Genomic DNA, 24,031 nt, shown 5'->3' on the forward strand with positions numbered 1-24,031 from the left:
TCTCGCGCTGGCCTACCCCCCTCACATCGCCCATCCCAATGGCACATACCTTTACTAGAGCCCTCCATATCCTCTCCTGGAATGTCAATGGCCTGTTAGACCATATTAGGCGTACTGCTGTCCTGCGTAGCACCCACCGCCATGCACCAGATATCCTGTTCCTGCAGGAAACACACCTCTTGGGCTCACAATGTAATTTCCTCGCCCGGTATGGGTTTGACAGGGTCTGGCACTCTGGCTTGGCACAAGGTTCTCGGGGGGTTGCTATCCTACTGCGGCGTGGCCTTCCCTTCATTCTGATTCATGCCGAGCTGGACATGCAGGGTCACTTTGTGGCTTTGACTGGCGCGATTGAGGGACAACCCCTTAGTCTCCTATGCACATACATTCCCCCCGCCACTATGCTCTCCACACTCCGCAGCCTCACTCCAACACTCTCCTCCTTCCCTCCGGGCCTGACGGTGGTGGGGGGACTTCAATGCCGTCCTGCAGCCCTCGTGTGACACAACAGGTATTCCCTTGGCTCCCCGCCTAACTTCTGCAGGACGCCTTTCTGAGTGGTCCTCTGCCCTGGGTCTCTGCGATGCCTGGAGGGTGTGGCACCCTCGCAAGGAACAATACACCCACACTTCGGCGGCCCACCACACCCACTCTCGTATTGACCTCTTCCTCCTGCCAGCTACGGACTGTCAATTGCTATCTGGGGTCACTATATTGCCCAGGGGTATCTCGGATCACTCCCCCGTTTCCCTTCGCATTGGGACCTCCGCTCCTGGCGTCCATCCGGTCTGGCGAATGAACGCCTGGTTCCTGGAGGACGCTGACTTTGTGTCTTTCCTTGGGCGGGAACTGCAGCTTTACTTCTCTACTAATATGGGGTCTGTCTCCTCACCGGGAACGCTATGGGAGGCTGGAAAGGCGGTGGTGCGGGGTGTTGCTAGAGGCCTGATCCACGCGAAACGTGCGGAAAGATCGACTCGTGAGGCTGGAGGCCCAGGCTGCCCAATTGGAGGGTGCCCAGGCCACTGACGGCAGGGAGGATTCCAATCTCTGTGAAGAGGTCTCTCAAATCTTGTTGAAATCTGCCAAGATGCTATGGAGATCGTCGGTGGCACGTATATACGGATGGGGCGATAAGAACGGTAAATTGCTCCACAATTTGGTGTCGTACCCCAGAGCTGCCCGTATCATTCCTGAGATTCGGACTGAGACCTCCTTGGCGGACTTATTGGCCGAGACTCAAACCCATTTGCCTTGTCTCTCCCGGGCAGCCTCAGAGACCCTTGACCTCCCCGTTACCTCGGAGGAAATACACAGGGCTATCTCAACCTTGCATTCCGGCAAGACGCCTGGACCTGACGGTTACCCGCAGGAATACTATGCGACTTACCGCGACACCTTGGTACCTCATCTACTGGCCCTGTTCACGCATGTAGTGGAGGAAGGATCCTTCCCACCCGAAGCCGACATGGCTACCATTGTCGTTCTCCCCAAGACACACCCACCCTCCCTTGACACTGACGATTATCGTCCCATCTCTCTCATCAATACTGAGATCAAAATATTTGCCACTGTGGTGGCCCAACGGCTTCGGCCCCACCTACATGACTTGGTGCGGATTTATGCCTGGCCGGGGTACCCGGCACTGCATACGCCGCCTTCATCTCACCCTCGCCCATCGCCATTGCCTCACCCCGTACTTAGCATTGCTTTTCATAGACTTTGAAAAGGCGTTCGACATGGTGGATTGGGGTTACCTTGGTGATGTGCTGGAGAGGATGGGTTTCGGCCCCCTCTTCCGGCGCCTTGTCCGGGTTCTTTACTCTCAACCCAAGGCGCGGGTCCTCATTAACGGCTTGCTTTCTGAGGCATTTCCCCTCCAGAGGGGTACCCGCCAGGGTTGTCCACTTTCACCGCTATTATTCGCCTTGGCGATGGAACCTCTGCCTTCGCTTGTCCGTCAAGACTCTCTCATCCGCGGCTGGACCTGGGATCTGAGTCACACCGACAAGTTAGCCCTGTACGCTGATGATGTCCTTTTGTATCTAGCAGACCCGGAAAACTCTGGTCCGCGCTGCCTGGACGTCCTTTCAGAGTTCGAACGGGTCTCTGGCCTTCAGCTCAACCCGGCGAAATCTACATTGGTCCCTCTGCACCCATCACAGTCATGCTTTGATTGGCAAACTTATATTCCCTTACGTAAGCAGTACTTTAAATACCTGGGTGTGTGGGTCGCCCTCCTTCCGGAGCTCGATTGGGCCCTGAACATTGCGCCCCTGGTCGCCAGAGCCAAGGCGGATCTTAAGAAGTGGCAATCCCTCCCTCTTAACCCCTTAGGCCGCAGTGCCCTTTTTAAAATGATGGTCCTGCCCTGTTTTCTGTACATTCTACAGAACACAACCGTTCACCTCCCGAGCAGCTGGTTCCAGGAGATGGACAGTGTCCTCATTCGCTTTTTGTGGGGTAACGGGAGACCGCGAATGTCCTTAGAGCACTGTCGCATCCCTCCCTATGACGGGGGCATGGGGGTCACTAACCTTCACCTCTACTACCTAGCCACACGACTTATCGTGATCCACGACTGGTTCACAGGAGGCTGGTCCGATCGGCGTACCAAGCGGAACTCAGAACCTTGGACTTTTCACGGATCCAGGATCACCTATATGGGTGTCCAGTGCCGCGGGATCTTCCTTCCATCACTAGGTCGGTGTTCCTGGCCTGGCGCATGGCTTTGCGCTACGTCCAGTGGGACCGGAAGCTCACCAGGCAGACGCCCCTGTGGAATGGAACATGGTTGAGGGAGGTCTCCTCCCTTCGAGACTTCCATCGTTGGGACCTCGTGGGGATCTCGCTTTTGGGGGACATCTGGGCGGGGGACCACATTAGAACTTTTGCAGACCTGCAACAGCATCACTCTCTCCTTCCCTCACAATTTTACAAATACCTCCAACTTCGACACGCTCTCCAGGCGCACATACCTGCCCCCGCTGTCCTTCCGGAGTTCAGTCCCTTGGAGGCTCAGGTGATGATGGGGAACATTGGCAGAAGGGGGGTGTCACGGGTTTACAGATCCCTGGTCAACAATGGTCCCGCTTCTCTCACCCGCCTACGCACCCGGTGGGAGGTGTGCTGGGCCCCCTGGAGGAGGCGGACTGGAGAGATGCCCTTATGGCACCCAAGACCCTGACAACTTTCTCCAAACTTCGTCTTACCCAACTTTACTTCCTTCATACGGCCTACCTCACTCCAACACGTTTATATAAAGCTAATATGTGGCCCTCCCCAGCTTGCGCGCGTTGCTCTCACACCTCTGCGGACTTCTTTCATGTGGTCTGGCAATGCCCCTGTCACGAGACGCCCCTTCAGGGAGAAGACGACGGACAAATATCCCCTTACCTTTCTCCTGTTTTTTGCTCACAGTCCCCGAGAACATCACAGTACTGGGAAGCCAGCGGCCCCTTTAATTCCGGTCATCTCTCTGATGACGTGATCTCCCATGTGACCTCGTCACCTGATCGCACCAGGGTGACGTACGAGGAAGAGACGCTTTTTGAGACTGGTACGGGACCTAGGGAAGAGGCTGCTGCTACGCCGGAGGTCCAGCCTGAAGAGGATGTCACAGACCTCGACAGCTATCGGAGGAGCTCAGTTGCCGCACAACGAAGAGTGTCCAAGATCGAAGCGCCCGACCAGGAAAGACGCAACAGATCCTGGAGGCACCATCACGAAGAAGAAGCGGCCGCAAAGCGAGGGAACCAGGGACAGCCACGAGAGAAGGAACCGGACCTTTTCCGGTACCGCGACAACGCCAGACACGCCCCAGGAGGTGCGTGGCTCCCTGAGGTACGTGCCAGGGTTCGTGGGTGGTTTACTACCAAAAAGCCCATTAGTACCTCGCCAGCCGGCCCATCAAGGGTAGAGGGAGGGCTCCGTTGACTCCAGGATCCCTTACCCTGTTCCACACTCCACATGGTGGCGGTCCAGGTGATTCTTCCTCACTCCCTTTCCCCAGTGCACTGCTGAAACAAAACGAGGTCCCGTTCTAAACATCGTTTTTTTTTCTTTCTTTTTCTTCTTCTTTCGTGCTTGGGAGTAAATGGCATTCACCTAACAGAAGAACAAGAAGATTCACACGCGCAACTTTCCCCTGGGCCCCTGACGTTAAGAAGCTAAAGACATTGAACTATTGCGCTTTGTGTACCCTTGGGATCCAATAAAAATTATTGTGAACTTGCCTCTCCCTCTCTGGCCTCCTCGTGTTTAGTCCACACGTGGTGTCAGAAGTGGGATTTGGGGTCCATTAGACGCTGCATAATGATGAACCTTGTCCAACAGCTCATTGCGGGACAGGAGAAACTAGAGTGGGCTTTGGAGAGGCATTTGTCTTCGGCCCAGGCAGATAGAGAACTATTTAGTACTACCATAAATCAGCAGTTAGAGAGCCTCTATAAAATGTCGGAAATACAGGACGCTGCTGAAAAAGGACTACCTATGAGACTAGGGACTCCCGCTGCTTTCCCTACTGTTCCCGTACAGAAATACCGTGAGGGTGAGGATCCTGACTCATTTCTCCTCAATTTCAAACGGGCAGCCCGTGCCTCGGGTTGGCCAGAAGCCAAATGGCCCTTTTTTTTAGCCCCATTGTTGACTGGAGAGGCCCAAGAGGCCTATCAGGTGGCCAATCCTATGGGTACTTCCTCATATACTGAGAGAAAGGGGATTATTCTAGATCACTTAGGTCTAGATGCCGAGGCATATAGGACACGTTTTAGAAAACAAAGAGGAAAACCTGGGGACACTCCAAAAACCTTGTTTCATAAATTAAAGTCCGCTGCAGATAAATGGCTAAGACCTTAACACCATACCAAAGAGGAAATCATGGCCATGATTTATCTTGAACAATTTTTGGAAGCCTTGCCTTATGCCACACAAAGGTGGTTCAAACAACATACCGGTCTTACCCTTGAACAAGCTATAGAAATGGCAACCACGTATTCCCGAGCACAACCACGGAGCACAGTTTGGGAGGGGGAAAACAAACCCCGTCCAGGGGCAGGAAAACAGGACAAAGCGATGCCCAGAATTCGACCGGAAATTGCTAAACCCCGACCCTCTAAACTCGAGGGCATGTTTGGGAAGGGACCGCAGTGTTTCGAATGTGGCGCATGGGGTCATATCGCTCGTTTCTGCTCATCAAAGAAGACTACGGAGAAACCAATAGACATAAACTATTTGCCCCGGCATGTCCTATATACAGAGGAGTTCGGCACGGGGTATTATGTAAGTTTGGTCCTGGATGGGGTCTGTGTGAAAGCACTCCTTGACTCGGGTTGCAGACAGTCAGTCATTCAGAGTACTCTCATCAGGCCAAAAGACATTATCCCCCACCGAATGATACCTATCAAATGTGTGTACGGGGATGTAAAGGCGTATCCGGCTGCACAGGTGAAAGTAAGACTGCCCGATGGAAGGGACCTACATGCAGTCGTAGGGGTTCTACACAATCTCCCCGAGAAACTTATCTCAGGCACCGATCATCCTGAATACATGGACTTACTCCATAACAAAATCAAAAATACTCCTAATGGGCCAGCTGTACTTATTAGTCGAACCCCCTGGCAGGACGACAGGAGCTTTCGGTATGCGCAAAAAAATGACTCCACTCTCCAAACCGCGTGGCAGCAGGCCACACAGACCATTATCTCCTATCCTGCGTTTGTCATTGAGAATGATCTGTTGTACAGAGTGGGTACCCAGAATACCACGAAACAACTGCTTGTCCCCAAAATCTTTAGAGAACAGGTCATGTTTTTTGCACATAGTCACCTAGTTGGTGGCCACGTCGGAGCCCAAAAGACTAGCCAGGCAATCCTTGAACACTTCTATTGGCCAGGGATATATGCACTCGTGTCCAAGTATTGTCATGAATGCGAAGTGTGTCAAAAAAGAAATTCCTACCGCCCACCCGCAGTCCCTTTACAGCCTTTGCCTATCATAGGGAAACCATTCGCCCGTGACGGAATGGACCTCATTGGCCCCTTACCTAAATCACGAAAGGGTAATCAGTACGTACTTGTTGTTATCGACTATGCCACCCGTTATCCCGAGGCTTTTCCCCTAAGAACCCCCAACACAACGTCCATCTGTGAGAAACTGATGAAATTATTCTCCCGTGTCGGTTTCCCCCACGAGATCCTCACGGACCAAGGCACCCCGTTCGTTTCAAAGCTCATGGCCCAAGTATGTAAAAGTTTGGATATCTCACAAATCAGGACCTCTGTATATCACCCGCAAACGGACGGGTTGTGCGAACGTTACAATGGTACCATCAAGCTCACATTAAAAAAAATGATGACGGCTCAAGGCCCTGACTGGGACGCCCTGTTAACCTTGGCGTTATTTGTTATCCGTTGCCAGAAACAAAGCAGTCTTGGTTGTTCTCCGTTCGAGCTCCTTTACGGTAGGCAACCGGGTACTCTCCTGGAGATGACCAAGGAAGCCTGGGAGAAAGAAACACCCGAGGAGACTCAGGCCCTCCTTGATTATTCAAAAGGATTGAGGTCACGGTTGTCTAAGTTGAGGGAGTTCGCTCACACCAACCTTGAAAAAGCTCAACAGCGGCAACAAACGTTTTACGACAAAGGGAAAAAATGGCAGTATCTCCAGACACACGACTGGGTCATGGTTCTTCTGCCGTCATCTCTTCCTAAATACCGAGCAGAGTGGAAAGGGCCTTATGAAATCATAGAGAAGATCGGGTTAACTACCTACCGTCTACGCCTGTCCAAAAACAAGACCCAGATTTTTCATATAAACCTGCTTAAAAAATGGATAGGTGCCCCCCCTAAAACCAATGCATTGCTGACCACAAAACCTATAACTCCCCTGGCCACTCTTCAATCACTTGACATAAACAGCGATCTCCAAAAAGAGCAACTCAAGAAGTTACAGGCTCTGTTGACTTCATTCTCTTCCATCTTCTCAGATGCACCCGGTCTGACCCATTTGGTTGAACATACCATACCCTCCGTACCTGGGAAAAGTATAAGACAACGCCCTTACCGTATCCCGGCTGCTCGTAGAGCAACCATAGAAACCGAGATACAGAACATGCTTACTGCCGGCATCATAAGGCCCTCGAAGAGCAATTGGTCCTCCCCAGTGGTTCTTGTACCCAAGCCCGATGGATTGGTGCGCTTTTGTATAGATTTCAGAGCAGTCAATTCCATCACACAATTTGACTCTTACCCCCTGCCCAGAGTAGACGAATTAATAGAGCGGTTAGGAGAGGCCAAATATATAACAACCTTAGATTTAACCAAGGGGTATTGGCAGGTGCCTCTCTCTCCAAAGGACCAGCACAAAACCGCATTCTCCACTCCCTCTGGTCTGTACGAGTTCACAGTCCTTCCCTTTGGGCTACATGGGGCTCCGGCTACATTTCAGCGGTTAATGGACATAGTGTTAAGACAACATCAGAGCTACTCGTCTGCTTACCTAGACGATATCATCATCTATAGTCCAGACTGGGAACAACATCTTCTACACTGCCAGGCAGTATTCAGCGCCATACGGGACGCAGGATTACATATCAATTCCAAGAAGTCGAGAGTAGCCTATCATAAAGTCCGCTACCTTGGTTATCTTCTGGGAAACGGGTTGATCGAACCCAAACAGGAGAAAATCAAGGCGATCACTAATACCCCATTTCCTACAACCAAAAAAAGGGGTCAGGGCATTCCTAGGCTTACTGGGATATTACCGAAGATTTATTGCCCACTACTCCCAGATCGCAACCCCCCTGACAGATCTCCTTCAGAAAGGAGTGAAAGAGAAAGACCTCCTCACACCATCTTCACAGGCTCTCCAGGCTTTCCGGGATCTGAAAACGGCCATAACATCCAGTCCTGTATTGATCTCCCCCGACTTCTCGCATCCTTTCATTCTCCAGACGGATGCATCTGATACAGGGTTGGGAGCTGTCTTGTCCCAAGTGACAAGTGATGGTAGTGAGCGACCAGTTGCCTTTATTAGTCGTAAACTCTTCCCACGTGAACAAAACTATGCTATTATTGAGAAGGAGTGTCTGGCGGTGAAATGGGCAGTAAAAAAGATGCGCTACTACCTAGAGGGAGCCCCGTTCCTCCTTTATACAGAGCATGCTCCGCTCCAAAGGTTGGCTCGTAACAAGGGTAATAACCCCAGAATCCTTCGTTGGTTCCTCTCCCTCCAGCCCTTCTCCTTTGTGGTTAAGCACCGGAAGGGTAGTTCTAATGCTAATGCTGACTTCTTGTCCCGGGTCTCTCAGTTCCCCGAACGTGAACTGTTTAGGGGAGGGGTGTGTCACGAGACGCCCCTTCAGGGAGAAGACGACGGACAAATATCCCCTTACCTTTCTCCTGTTTTCTGTTCACAGTCCCCGAGAACATCGCAGTACTGGGAAGCCAGCGGCCCCTTCAATTCCGGTCATCTCTCCGATGACGTGATCTCCCATGTGACCTCGTCATCTGATCGCACCAGGGTGACGTACGAGGAAGAGCCGCTTTTTGAGACCGGTACGGGACCTAGGGAAGAGGCTGCTGCTATACCGAAGGTCCAGACTGAAGAGGACGTCACATACCTCGACAGCTATCGGAGGAGCTCAGTTGCTGCACAGTGAAGAGCGTCAAAGATCGAAGCGCCCGACCAGGAGAAACGCAACAGAGCCTGGAGGCACCATCACGAAGAAGAAGCGGCCGCAAAGCGAGGGAACCAGGGACAGCCACGAGAGAAGGAACCGGACCTTTTCCGGTACTGCGACAACGCCAACCACGCCCCAGGAGGTGCGTGGCTCCCTGAGGTACGTGCCAGGGTTCGTGGGTGGTTTACTACCAAAAAGCCCATTAGTACCTCGCCAGCCGGCCCATCAAGGGTGGAGGGAGGGCTCCGTAAACTCCAGGATCCCTTACCCAGTTCCACACTCCACATGGTGGCGGTCCAGGTGATTCTTCCTCACTCCCTTTCCCCAGTGCACTGCTGAAACAAAACGAGGTCCCGTTCTAAACATCATTTTGTTTTCTTTCTTTTTTTTCTTCTTTCGTGCTTGGGTGGAAACGGCCTTCACCTGACAGAAGAACAGGAAGATTCACACACGCAACTTCCCCCTGGGCCCCTGACGTTAAGGAGCTAAAGACATATTGAACTATTGCGCTTTGTGTACCCCTGGGATCCAATAAAAATTATTGTGAACTTGCCTCTCCCTCTCTGGCCTCCTCGTGTTTAGTCCACAGCCCCGTTATTGAGCCGTTCTGGAGGGGAGTGGAAGCGGAACTCACAGGCGCCCTGGGTTGGGTGGTTCCCCACGATCCGCTGCGCCTGCTGCTGTGGGTGCTGGATGGCCTGGACGGATACCGAGCAGATAAACGCCTATTGGGAACAGCGGTGGCGGTAGCGAAGCGGGACTTTGCCGCATTGTGGTCCCACGCCAAACCACCCAGTGTGCGGCGCTGGAGGCGGGGAGTGGATTGGTGCAGAGCCCAGGAGGAGCCCCTTTTTGCGGCCGGAGGTTGTCCAGAGATGTTTGGCAGAGTATGGGGTAAATGGTTAAATCTACTCCCCCGTGAGGGATCCGAACGCGTAGGAGACAGTACTAGTCCTCACATAATGGTCTATTTATTCTATCAGTGTTTTGTGAGCCTCAGTCTTGATAACTTGCTTATACCTCACCTGATTAATGTGTTGATATGCTACCGCTGTAATTTTGTGTTGGCAATGATAACTACAAATGCAATAAAGTTTACTATAAAAAAAAAAAAAATTCCAACATCAAGTCCCATTTCATGGAAATTGGCATTTTCTGTAAACCTCTGTATTCTTCTCTACGTGTAACTGCACTCTCTACCCTTCCACATCTGATCACCTCCTCATGCCAAGTTTGTGCAGTAGGTGGCAAAGTCGATTTCCATCTCATGGTGATTGATTGCTTTACGATAAGTAAGGCCAAGTCTACAAATCTGAGCTGTACCTTCTGTTTCTTGGGGAGACGGTGTAATCCCACTGTTATGTTATGTTATTTTAACTTCTTAAGCGCAACAGTGACCCTGGGGTGTCCTGGAGCTAAGCACTGCCTATTTGGTTTCTGTGGAGAAGGGTGACTATGAAGTAAATAACCATGTTTTCAGCCCCTTCCTGAAAGAGAGGAGCTCAGTAGAGTTTCTGAGGTGGAATGGTAGATTGTTCCAGGCCTTTGTGGCACATGTGATAAAGCTCCTACCAACCCGGCGTGCTTTTTTCACTGGGGGAACCATCACTTTTTTACTCCCGTGGAGCAAAGGGTTCTTCTGGGAACATACCATTGCAACCTTTGTTTAAGGAAGTCTGGCCCACTCCCTTGAGGGCCTTGAAGACCGTGCAGAGGGCTATAAATTGTGTCCGTTGTTTAACTGGTAGCCAGTATACACCGTTCTGCTGTGTCCCAGTTGGAAATCCCTGTCGCAGTTTCTAGTACACTTGTGACATTGGCCCAGAAAGCAGACAGGTGTGGGCATGCCCACGTCATGTGTATCAGGTCGGTGTCCTGCGTGTGACATCTTGGGCCGTGTTCATGGGCCTCCAGGAAAATTTTGTTTAGCTGTGAGGTGGGCCATATGTAGTGCCATGTATTGTATAAATTTGAATTTAGCATTATGGGACACCCTCTTGGGGTATTCCAGAAGAGAGTCCCCTTCCTCATCTGATAAATCCCTGCCAATTTTTCAACTCCACTTTTCTCCAAGTGCCATGAGGGGCGCTGCCGTATGCGAGCAAATGCCTCTGTAAAGCCATCTAATCAGATGGCGGCCGTTGCCCATCAGGTATAGAGTGAACCAGTCCCGGTGTAGGAGGTTCCTTGTCATCCAGTGCCAGTGTTTCTTAATATATTTAGATATGATTGCATGCAATATGAACAGGGATCGTGGAACTCCTTGCTCATTCATGAATAATGAATGAATAAAAAGGCATTTATATAACGCACAGCTACTCATAAGAGTGTCCCAGCGCATCAAAGGCCCAGAGAGCAACCACCTACCCCAACTTCGATTACCGAAGAGAAGGAGAGTAAAAGAATGATAAAAGAAGCTAAGGGAAACTCAATTATTGATTAAAAAGCAGAGTTTTGAGGAGCCTCCTAAACATAGCTAAATCCGACACTGCTCTCAACGATGCGGGAAGCGCGTTCCAGGCCTGTGCACCAAGGAACCCAAAAGAGGAGCCACCTGAATGGGCATGAGATATTCTAGGACCGCTGCCAGATTCATAGAGGAGGATCTCAGAGTTCCTATAAGGAGCATAGTGGGTAACGCTTCTACAAAGGTACCTAGCACCTTTTCCGTGAAAGGCCTTAAAGAATAGCACTATGGCCTTAAATCTAATTCTATTTTTTACTGGGAGCCAATGAAGCGCTCTGAGATGGGGGAACATACGAGTCCTAGCTTTCAGCCTGAAAATGGCTCTGGCTGCAGCATTTTGTGCCACCTGCAGACGCTTGAGAAGATATTCTTTCAGGCCAAGGCAAAGTATATTCACATAGTCCAATCTTGAAGTGATCAATGTCTGGACCACGGATTTCCTGCAGTCTGAAGATAGGAGTGGAAGGAACTTCCACAGCATCCGAAGGAGGCCAAAACAGGATCCCACCACTGATTGGACTTGGGCTTTCATAGATAGCCAATTATCTATCAAGACGCCTAGGTTCTTTACTGTTTGTTGTGCGTCAAGAGGGGGAGACATATCTTCTGGCCACCAGAGTCTCCAGTCATCTTGCGTTGGAGTGCCGTAAAAGATAATTTCCGACTTTTCCGGATTGCATTTTACCTAGTTCATTCTTAACTATGCATATACTTTTGAAAGGCAGGTTTTGATCTTGGCTCCCTCAAAGCTCCTACCTTTGTCAAAAGTGAAAAGGAGCTGTGTGTCATCAGCGTATGAAATAATTTTAGCTCCGTATGTCTCCACCAGGGCAGCTAGAGGGGACATATAAAGATTGAATAATGTGAGGCTCAGAATGGAACCCTGAGGAACCCCCACATTCATTCCCGGGATTCCAGCTGCAAAGGGAGGCGTCCAGACCTCCTGGCCCCTATCTTCCAAAAAGGAGGCAAGCCATTTTAGAACTGAGCCACCGATACCAAGAGCCTGGATCCTGTCCAAGAGCTTATCATGAGGGATGGTATCGAAGGCCGCTGACAGGTCTAACAGGATCAAAATGGCTATCCCTCCCCCGTCATGAGTGAAGTTGTCATGATAAATCAGCATACCATCCTCGAATAGCATCCCCACCGTGCTCACTCCTTCCCTTGCCCATTTGTGTATGCTCTGCTTGGTTACTAATCCTGTAGGAGTGGTAATCTCTAGCAGTAGGGTATTAGAGGCACATGTGAGCCGCTGGTTTGTGTATTATAATGCTCTTCTCCAGTAGGTTAGGGCTATCTTAAGTAGCAGGGGGGCTGTAGACGAGATATTGCTTTGGCGCTGTAGTAAGGCATGGAGAGTGCTTCGTGCCAAGGTTTGCGGCGTATATCCTAGTTCATGTAATTTGGGTCCTGTAAGCCAGTATGCAAGCCATTGCAACTGGCTCGCAAAGCATTATACACGGAAATCTGGTGCACCCATTACCCCTCTGTCCGTTCCCAGTTGTAGCTTTGGCAGTCCCACCCCCTTGCGACCTTTCCCCCCCATATCAAGACCGATAAATGTGTGTTCAAGGCTTTGAAAAAAACGTTCGGGATCACTATTGGAAGGTTGATAAAATAATAAAGTAATCGTGGGTGCAGAACCATTTTCGAAATGGCTATTCTACCCGCCACTGAAATGGGTAGTGATGTCCAAAATGCTATTTGGGTTCAAAATGTATTGACTGCCCACTGAAGATTACCGTCCAGTTAGTCTTGTGGAGCCCTGTATATTTGGATACCTAAATATCTAAAGGTAATCGGTGCTCCCGGGAAAGTAAGAAGCCTACATCGAATAGGTTTTAGTTGTACTTCATGGTGGAATAGGAAAGCAAAGGACTTGGTCTCATTTCTGGTAAATCACAAAATGTGTTCAAACTGCGTGAATATGCATGGTATGGGCTCTAGATTGTCTTATAAGCCGTGAGTTTAAAGGATTAAGTCGTCCGCATATAATTACTGTGTATGCGTAGTGTTACCAATGTGTGATAGAGCACCCAGGGTCACAAGACCCGTACTCACCCCGCCAGGATTATCACCCCTCCGATATTCTCCCTTCCAGGGCACGCAATCTGGAATAAACACCAAAGCGTCCGTGACAACGGAGACCCCGCCCCTCTCTCTGTTACAGGATCCAATCCGGAGAGACGACGGACCGGAAGGACTGCCCCTTGACCCCGGAAATCCCTCCTCCATGCTGACGGCCGGACAGAGAAAAGACGGAAGACGAGAGACAGACGGCGTCGGAGTATCGTGGCAGGAGATTTCGACTGGAGGTGCGAAGGAAGGAGAGGACGGGAGTGGAGAACCCGAGGAGTGGTCCGAAGACTGGTGGAATCCCCCGGAGGTGGCTGAAGAGCGGCCGTAACTCGGAGGAGAGTTACGGCGGAGCGCGTGAGTACCAGCTACCCTCTTTAAAGCACGCTAGGTGCTCTGTGTAAATAGTACGACTCCTATGTAAATACTCCCTCTATTTTAGGCACGCCACATCAATCAGATAGGCACCTTGTAAATAAAGTACAGCACCGTGCACTGTGTAACTACCGCACCCCCTTTCGAGCACCCCTCCATCTTTACCAAGTCTTGTCCTTTCCCCTTCTCTTCCCTTTTCCCTCACGATCTGCTACGCCTTTATCACCCCTGGTTGTGGTTATGGTACCGGACATCGAGCCCCAGTAGGACTAACGGCTCCTTTTCTTTCTCTTACTGCCCTCCGAGGAGCCGCCCCTACCTCCTACAGACGGCTACCACCGAGACCTGAAGCCCCTGGAGCACCAACCCGGACGACAGCGGCAGAAGAACACTGCACAGTTTATTTTCCTTCTCCTTCCCTGAGCCATATCAGGGTCCCTTTTATTTCTTGGCTGTAAGAAGTGGCTTGTGTGCAATAAAAGAACAAAATTGCCCAATATATCCAGCCTCCTCGCCTGCTTTTCCAGCCCGCCGTAACCCCACGTTCACACAATGCAAATGCCTTTTCCCAATGCCTCTTTCCGAAGTTTTAGTGGTAGGTGTTCGAGCACAAATAGGAGTGGTGAAAGTGGGCAGCCTTAACGTGTGCCTCTGCCCACTGGGTAGGGATGTGATACATGCGCACATGTGCGGGTTGTCGCTGTGGGTACCGTATAAAGTAGTTTAACCCAGCGTACATACTCAGGAAGAATACCAAACTTGCTGAGTGCTATCAACATGTATTCCCAACTGAGGGTATCAAAGGCTTGGCGCAGGTCTAGGGAAATGCAAAGCCGCATTGGGCTGTGTGTATGAGCTGTGGTAGGAAGGGAAGCAGTCGTCAGGCTAATATCTTGCTTAAGATTTTATATTCAGTATTTAAAAGCGATAGTGGCCAGTATCCTGAGATGTCTGTGGTGTCCCTGCCGTATTTGGGCAGAGAGGTAACTATGGCCTGCATTGAGGTATGGGGGAGACTTCCACATTCTAGCGCTGACTCATACAAACACTCTAAATGAGGGACTAATTTGTCCGAGAAGGTGTCATAAAATTCTGCTGGAAGGCCATATAACCCTGGTGTTTGTTGTGTGGAAGTTTCCGAATAGCTGCCCTGATCTCGGTTTTGGAAATTGGGCCTATTAGGTCTATTTGGTCTGCCTTGGACAGTTGGGGACAGTTGAGATCACCCAGAAAGGTTCCTGTTGTTTATCCAGTATTAGGGTATCTTTCATAGATTCACATGCCTGAATCATTCCCCGTCGTCGGGATGGGAGTCCCCGGTACATAAATAACGTAATGTCTCACTAGACATATAGAGTAATAGGCCAAAAGCCTCACCTTAGTAACATATCCACGTCCTTTTGTAAAAAAGGACCAAACTTTGGAGAGTAGCCAATCAGCTATCACCACCCTCTAGAACCTTGCTGGAAGGAGCTCTAGTCCCTCAGATTTTCTACCCCACATCGTGCTAAAGGAGTCTCCTCTGAGCTCTGCTCAGCATTCCTTGTTTTTGGATTACCAGTGCCAACTTCGGGGTGAAGTTCTTCAGTTCTTCATGGCAGATACTCCAAAGAAAGGCCTTTTAAGGTCTTGTGTTTCCTGTGGAAAAAAGAGACTTCATGTGGACGATCAACACAAGGACTGTCTCTACTGCCTTTATCCGAATCACTCCTCAAAGGACTGTAAGGTATGTCGTACCTTTTCCTCCAAGACCCTCAAAGATCGAGAGGGATGCCTCTTAATTTAGCTGCAGAGGCTTAAAGACAAAGACCCAGTACTGTCTTCGGAGGAAAGTGAGGGCTCTTCCATATCTTCACAGTCTTCTCAGAAAAGACCAAGGGTGGCTTCTCCAGGCCCTTCGTCGCAGCCACCTCAAAAGAAGGCGCATAAAAAGTCTTCAGAGGTCCTTCCTAAGACTCTTCCAGCGAAGATTTCTCCTCAGGAAGTTCTTCATGGAGTGGTGTGGCTCACTGGTTAGAGGCGGCAGACCCGGAAGCAGAGGTCGGTCAGGGACCAGGGTTCGATTCCCGACGCGGCAGGGTCTTGGGCCAAGGTCAGCGGACTCGATAATTCTCGCCTCGGTGCCTACTCTAATCATGGATCACACTCAGCAACTCTGGGCAATAGCTTGCTTAATCTCCACTAACGGCCCCATCAGCGCTGGGGGCCCAGTAAGGGACCATCTCACAGGGAAAGCCAGGATGGGTTCCCCAGCGGTATACAGCGCCGGGACGCCCCTTTGCTGGGGCAGCTGTGCGCTTTACAAGTATACAACATTTAACATTTAACATTTCATGCCTTCAAAAAGCCTTCTTACACCCCGATGCATCTAAAAATCACAAAACGTACGTTGACGCCGGCCCTGACCTCCCCTAGTAGGGTCCAGCTCTTGCCTCCAGCACATCTTTTGGAGGAAGAAGACTCTGATGATGGCAGTATGTTTAGAACAGCGACAAGCCCATCACAACTTAACGTTAAGTACCAGGACAGTTCGGACTATGACGATCAAGTGCAGGAAGCTCAGGCGGTTCCTCCTGAAGAATGCCATCCGCCTCCACCTCCCATGGTTTGTTTGCCTGCATCTCTAGTCTCTGATCTGCAATTCCTCATTTCGGATTATAAGCAGAGGTTTCCCACTTCTGCAACATCTCTGCTTCTGTTTGTCTCCACCACCAAGACCGCGACCTCCACCGTTAAGCTTACAGTCTGAGCCTGTCACATCACCACCTCCACTTTCTACAGACGATGAGGAGGAGGATCAACATGAAGAAGGGGAACTTCAAGATTCCCAATCTACTCTGGACGAGTGGGACGATTACATACTCCCCTGTCTAGCTTCCCCCGTGCCTGCTCCAGCTGACTCGCCTCCTGAGGACATTGGAGGATTTCACAACATAGTGGAAAGAGCGGCACAGCGTTTTCAAATACCTATGCCTTCACACCAACAGGATTGCTTCCTCTATGATTTTAAAGAGCCTTTTAAAAAATCTGTCAGATCTAGCCCTATGATAGAATACATATGGGATCAGGGTGTTAAGATCATGCAGATTTCTTCCTCGGTGCCTCCAGTATTACCTCTTCTTGATATAAAATATAGGGCTCCAGATACTGCTCCAGCTTGCCTGACCAGCCATCCTAAACCAGACTCAGTAATAACACAAGCTGCTCAGCGTAAATCCAAAAATCCTGCAGCTCTGCTGACCGCTCCTCCGGACAAAGAGGGTAGACGGCTGGACAATGTAGGCAAACATTTCTTGTCCATGTCTGCATTAACAGTGCGTGCATCCAATTCCTTGGCACTGTTAGGACGTTATAACAGGCAGATGTGGGCAGATATTGCTCCATACCTTGCAGCCTTGCCAGAGGACTCAAAGGAAGAAGCAAAGAAGATCTTGCTGGAGGGCGAACGGTCTGCATCCGAGATCATAGACTGTGCGATGGATATCGCCTCTACTGGATTGAGCCAACTCGCGGGCGCAGCTGTACTACGGCGCCAGGGTTGGTTGAAGGCGACTTCATTCTGACCGGAGGTACAAACAAAAGTTTTAGACATGCCCTACGATGGTCAGCTTCTTTTTGGAACACACATCGATGAAGCTCTGCAAGGTATTAAAAAGGATACCGACTCGGCTAGGGCTTTGGGTACCCTCCAATTCAAGAACCCATCTTTTCGAGGCTCAAGGGGGAGAGGTCAAACATCTGCCAGAGGTGATTACCTACACCGATCTTCCTTCTCTTCCACTCAGTAATATCGGCCACAATACCAGCAACGTCAACAGCAATCCACCTACACTAAGTCTTCCTTTCATGGCAAAGGAGGTCGACATAAAGACGCTGCTCGGCGACAATGACTTCCCACTACCGCCGGTCTCCAACTCCTCTCTGCCCTGCAAGGTTGGAGGAAGAATTTCCCACTTTCTAAAAAATTGGAAGCAAATAACAACGCACCGTTGGGTGCTGCAACTGGTTCAATTCGGACATTCACTAGAATTCATTCAAATTCCTCCCCAAACCCCTCCCCGACCTATGCTTCACAAAAATCTACGTGCTCTGCTCCTAGAGCTTTCACTTATGCTCCAGAAGGGAGCTATAGAAAGAGTTCCTCTACGTCAAAGGGGGAAGGGATTTTACTCCCATTTTTTTCCTAATATGCAAAAAGGAGAAGAAATGGAGACCGATATTAGACTTGAGAAATCTCAACAAATTCTTGAAAAAGCAGTCGTTTCGTATGGTTACCATCCAGGAAGTACTACAGCTACTCAATGCGGACGACTACATGGTGTCTTTAGAACTTCAAGATGCCTATTTTCACATCCCGATCCACCACAACCACAAAAAATTTCTGAGATTCGCAGTGGCGGGCAGGCATTTCCAATTTCGTGTCCTACCGTTCGGACTCAAATCGGCGCCACGCATTTTTACAAAATGCCTTTCTCCGTTGGCCGCATATCTCCGACAACAACAACATCAGGTCTTTCCATATCTGGACGACTGGCTCGTCAAAGCACCCTCTCTATAAGGCGCGTCCAGGTCTTCCGACGCCTGTCTAAGGCTTTTCGATTGTTTGGGGCTTACTCTCAATCAGGACAAGTCCGTCCTTCAGCCTTCCCAGCGCATAACTTTGCTGGTTGCTACTCTCGACACGCTCCAGAAGAAAGCGTTTCCTTCACAAGAGCGAAAAGACAAGCTTCTTTCCATGGCGCTTCGCATACGCTCCAAAAAGACTCTTACTGTGCGCCTTTTCAAATCTCTGCTCGGGATGATGTCTTCCTGCATTTTACTAGTTCCACACTGTGGCCTTCACATGCGACCTCTTCAAGAAGCGCTTTTAGCTCAATGGGTCCAATGTACGGGGTCATTCGACGATGTCATCCAGGTGACCCTTCAGATGATAAAGGCTCTACGCTGGTGGATTTGCCCTCAGAACCTTTCTCAAGGCTTGCCTTTCTTGCTTCCTGCTTCTCCACATACCATCACAACGGATGCATCCCTGGAAGGTTGGGGAGCTTTCCTCCAAGAACTCCAGATCAGCGGCAAATGGTCCCTTTCCGAAAGAAAACTCCACATAAATCTCCTGGAGCTACGAGCAGTGTATCTCGCTCTTCTGGCATTCCTATCGCGAATCAGGAATTCTCTAGTGCTTGTACGGACCGACATTACCACGACAATGCACAATTTAAACAAGCAGGGAGGAACTCGTTCTCTAACACTCTCTCACGAGTCACAAAAAATCTGGAACTGGTTGCTCCTTCACAACATTTCTCTTCGAGCAGAGTACGTTCCAGGAACACACAACGTTCTGGCCGACTCTTTGAGCAGACAACAAACAGCATGTCACGAGTGGGAGTTGAATCAGCGGACTCTCAACCACATATTCTCTCTATGGGGCACCCCTCTTCTGGACCTCTTCACTACCAAGCAGAACGCCAAATGCCAACACTTCGCAAGCTGGCATCCCCAGAAGGGATCTTTAGGGAATGCATTTTCGATTGCATGGTGCAACGTCTTTGCATACGCTTTTCCACCAATTCCCCTGATTCCCAGGGTTCTCAGGAAATTAAAAGCGGAACCTTGCACGCTCATCCTGATAGCTCCAGCTTGGCCACGCCAACACTGGTTCACGGAGCTTCACCTTCTCTCCCTGGAACCGCGGATCCGGTTGAAACCATTTCCCTCTCTTCTCACTATGAACCACCAACAAGTCCAGCATCCGGATCCAGCATCTCTCAGATTATCAGCTTGGCTCCTGAGTTCAGAGAGTTCCAGGGTCCAGACATCTCTCCGGACTGTAGAGCAGTTCTGGCTCGGGCTCGAGCAGATAGTACTACCAAAACATATTCCTTAAAATGGAAGAGGTTCTGTATCTGGTGCAAGTCAAACAAAATACACCCTCTTTCATCCTCTCCAGAGCAAATACTGCCTTACCTTCTTCATCTGGCGAAATCTGGTCTCGCTCATGCCTCCATTAAAGTCCATCTGGCAGCAATATCCCGTTTCAGGAGATCCACTGCAGGCCCTTCTCTGAGGTCTCATCGGTTAATTAAACAATTCCTTAAAGGCCTGTTTAGGACATTCCCTCCGGTAAAGACTTTACCTTCTTCATGGCAACTCAACACGGTTCTGGCTCAACTTATGAAACACCCTTTTGAGCCAATACACAGAGTGGATCTCAAGTATCTCTCCTGGAAAATAGCGCTCCTTCTAGCCCTTACCTTGGCAAGGCGAGTGAGTGAACTTCATGCTTTCTCAATTCAAGACCCTTTCCTTCAATTCAAACACGACAGGGTCATACTACGCAAAAATCCGAAATTTATCCCTAAGCTTCCGTCAAACTTCCATCTCAATTAGCCTATAGTGTTGCGCTCCTTCTTTCCAAATCCTCAAACAGTGGTAGAAAAGACTCTGCATTCTTTGGACCTTAAACGCTGCCTGAAATTCTACATTGACAAGACAAAGACATTCCGCAAATCAAACCAACTCTTTGTGGCTTACAGTCGCCCTAGGAAGGGTCTACCGCTCACTAAACAAAGTATCTCTCGCTGGATCTCCGCAGCTATTACTTTTTGTCACCAGCAAGCGGGGCAGCCCCTGCTCTCCACAGTTGGAGCCCATTCCACGAGAGCAATCTCTACTTCAATGGCACTTTTTGCAGGTGTGCCGATTGCGGACATTTGCAGAGCAGCAACATGGAAAACGCCACATACATTTACCAAGCATTACTGCCTGGATACGGAACTCATGAAAGATGCTGCAGTGGGTCAAGCGGTGCTCCGTCATCTATTTCATTAGAGGTGAGCCCTTCCTTTCTTCCCACCATCCTTTCTTCTATACGCCCATTTCTCCATTGTTTTATGCCTATGCTATTTCATTGCTTTTTGGTACTTTCTATTTTCACATTGATATGTTGTTATCTGGTGAATTTATATATACTGTACCTTTCGAAATGTGCTTATCATTGCTTACTACTCTGATTCAGGCATGTGAATCTATGAAAGATACCCTAATACTGGATAAGGAATGCGTTACTTACCTGTAACTGCGGTTATCCAGGATTGGTATCTTTCATAGATTCACATGCAACCTACCCACCTCCCCTGGAAGGACTCTCTTGGGTCTCTCAGTGATACAACTACTTAGCACTGTGCTTACGAAAATCTGAGGGACTAGAGCTCCTTCCAGGAAGGTTCTAGAGGGTGGTGATAGCTGATTGGCTACTCTCCAAAGTTTGGTCCTTTTTTACAAAAGGATGTGGATATGTTACTAAGATGAGGCCTTCGGCCTATTACTCTATAAGTCTGGTGAGACATTACTTTATTTATGTACCGGGGACTCCCATCCCGACGACGGGGAATGATTCAGGCATGTGAATCTATGAAAGATACCAATACTGGATAACCGCATTTACAGGTAAGTAACGCATTCCTTCCTCACCTATCCCTTTGGGGGCCTCATACAGTGTCTTGTAATATTCGCAGAAGGCTAAGTTTATCTCCTTTTGCGTGTTAACTGTTGTACCTTTAGGTGTGGTAACTTTGTGTATTGGGGTGGGGGGGTGGTGCATCCCGTTAGATTCATGGGTGGAGAGTGCCCTTGTCAGCTTCCGCTTGCCGCAGTTGTGTGTAGGATTGGTAATCTATTATACGTAGCTGTTCTAGTAAATCTGTGTGTGTTATGCGTGCCGCTTTAGTGGGCTCAGTAACGGTTTCCTACTCTAACTTGTTCACCTTGTTTTCTACCTCTGTCAAGTCTTTGTGAACCGTTTGTCAGGCCCCAACAGTTGCGCTGATAGCTGTACCCTTTCATACCGTCTTGAATGCTTCCCACTCTGTTATTCGCGAGGACGCTGTGCTAGCGTTTTCAGCAAAATAATTGGTGATGGTTGTGGCCATTGTACTGCGAAACACTGCATATTCTAACATATGTGGTCGCAACTTCCAGGTGGGGACTAGCATAGGGATCCTCCCCAAGGACATTGTTACCTCCAAGGTGTTGTGGTCTGAAAAGGTCTTCCCCAAGTACGTGGTGTGCATGATTTGGGACATGAGAGTAAAGGAGCAGAACGCCCGATCAAGTCATATGTGGAGCATGTGGGGTGGAGAGTAGAAAGGGTATTCGTTAAAGTCTGCATTTTTGATAGCAAAGTGTCCACTAGTGACCAACCAACTCCCAGTCCACCCATGGAGGGCAGTCGCTTGCTTAATGGCAGTCACTTGCTTAATGGCAGTCGCTCCTTGCAATGGGGTATGAGAGCGGTCCAAGCTAATGTCTAAAACTGCGTTGCAGTCTCCCCTAGTATCCAGGGATTATTTACCCATTCCACCAGTGCTGCGTTTAGCATTTCTAAGAAGATGTTCTGATCGTAATTTGGGACATATATGCTGCCTATAACTATGTGTTTGCCATCTAGTGTACCATGTAGCGGGACCTATCTACCATTTATGTCTATTCGCTGTTCTAGGGCAACAAATGGGGTTCCGTTTCTGATCCAAATGGCAGCTCCCCTCGCAAAAGCGGAATATGATGTATTAAACACCTGCCCTCTCCTCTTTCCATGCAGTTTAATAGCCTGAGAATTGGTGAGGTATGTCTCCTGCAGGAAGACAATGTGGCCGGTTATCATGCCGTTTGAACTCCTAGTGGCTACAGATTCTCTCTCTCACTCAATACAAGTGAGTTTTTCGAAGTATTTCCACTGGACTCTTCCAGACTGAAAGTGTATTGTATTCACTACGGACCTAGGATTCAATAGATCTTTGGTCTCACCTTATTATGGTGAATTGCTAAGTCCGCTTATACAACTCGATTGGGATTTGTCCATTTTGAATCAGCTTGTTCACTTGCATTTCATATTTGATACCAACTTTGGATTTAAATTCTTCATTGAGCCTTGACGAAGTTCCCACTGGCAATGTAATGGGAACGAAACGCGTTGGCTGTGTGCCAGTTTTTGAACCAAATTGTTGAATAAAAGGACTTTTACAAGGAATAAGCGACTTATCTTACCTCATTGACTCCGAAACGAGTGCACCTTCCAACTTCTCTATCTTTTGCTACGGGGGATATGGTTACTATGCCTCACAGATCTCTTGTGATCTTGGATGGTATGGTTGCAAAACTGCTGACCAGACCTCGGCCGTTTACGAAGCTTGTGGAGAACTGCAAGATGGGGAGTTCGCCAGGGTCTGTTACTTGTGTACATCAAGTCCAGTTAAGATCAATATTGGTGCCCGGATTGGAAAGTTATCCCAAATAGTCATTCACCATTTGCGGGCTAATGGAAGGGAACAGAGTGAGACTATTTTCAGAGTCTGAGTGCGTGTTAGTGTCCTCCGAGGACTCAGCCGAGGAGAGGGGTTCCTGATCTTTGAATGTTTCTGCTGTGAAGAGTGCTGATTTTCGGCTCTCCGGTACTTGTTCCGGGATGGGAGTTTGGCTGTGGCCCTCTGACTTATCTTGTTTCGGCGTGTTTTCCTGTTCAATGCTGGTTGTGAGCCTTAGTTCGTGCTTTGCGTTGATCTCTGATGTATTAGATGAGAATGTCACTTCCACCTAGTCAGCGACCGCCTCTGTGTTCTCAAATAAATATGTCTTGCTCATGCATGATCTTGAGGCGGGCTGGGAACAGTAAAGCGTATTTGAGGTTTCTTTTTTACTTCTTGATAGTAGGCCCTCTGGCATTGGACGGTAAATGTGAGGTCCGCATATAGTGAGATGCGTTGATTTTCGTACAGTATAGGGAACTTTTCTCTGGCATTACAAAGCAGTGTGTCACGGGCTTTATATTTAAGTATCCGGGCGATCAACAGCCGTGGTGATGCTCCAACAGTCGGCTTTAACGTGGGAATCCTATGCACTCTTTCGAGTCAAAAGAGGACCGTCAGACCCTTTGGGGCCACCGTGTCTCGTAGCCATTGTTCTATGAATTGTGTTGCATCGGGTCCCTCACAACGTTCCTGCAGGCCTACAATACGAACATTATTTCTTCGTGACTGGCCTTCTGCAACCCTTAACTCTGTCCTGTAGGCTGGACACCTGATGCTCCAGTTGTGCTATTTGGTTTGTGTAATCTTTGTGCTGTGGGAGTATTTCTGTTATGAGTAGTTTTTTACTTTTCACAGTGTTAGCCAGCTTGTCATGGTCTGCTTTTTGTAGCGTAAAGCCTGTCGTTAGTGTCCCTATTTGCTGTTCACTGCTTTTCGTGAGTCACTGCAATATGAGATCCAATTTGTCCTGAGCAACCTCCATATTTGTTGGTGGTATGCAGTCTGATGTAGGTGCTAGGGTCGCACTCTCATAGCCATCTTGTTGTGCACCACTGGTTGCGGCTGGTTCTGAATGTTTTCCTTTGTGCAACCCGTAGAGCACTGTGCAACAGCTCTTCCACTCGTTTT

Source organism: Triturus cristatus, chromosome 5_2, assembly GCF_964204655.1.
Source record: "Triturus cristatus chromosome 5_2, aTriCri1.1, whole genome shotgun sequence".
NCBI lineage: Eukaryota > Metazoa > Chordata > Amphibia > Caudata > Salamandridae > Triturus > Triturus cristatus.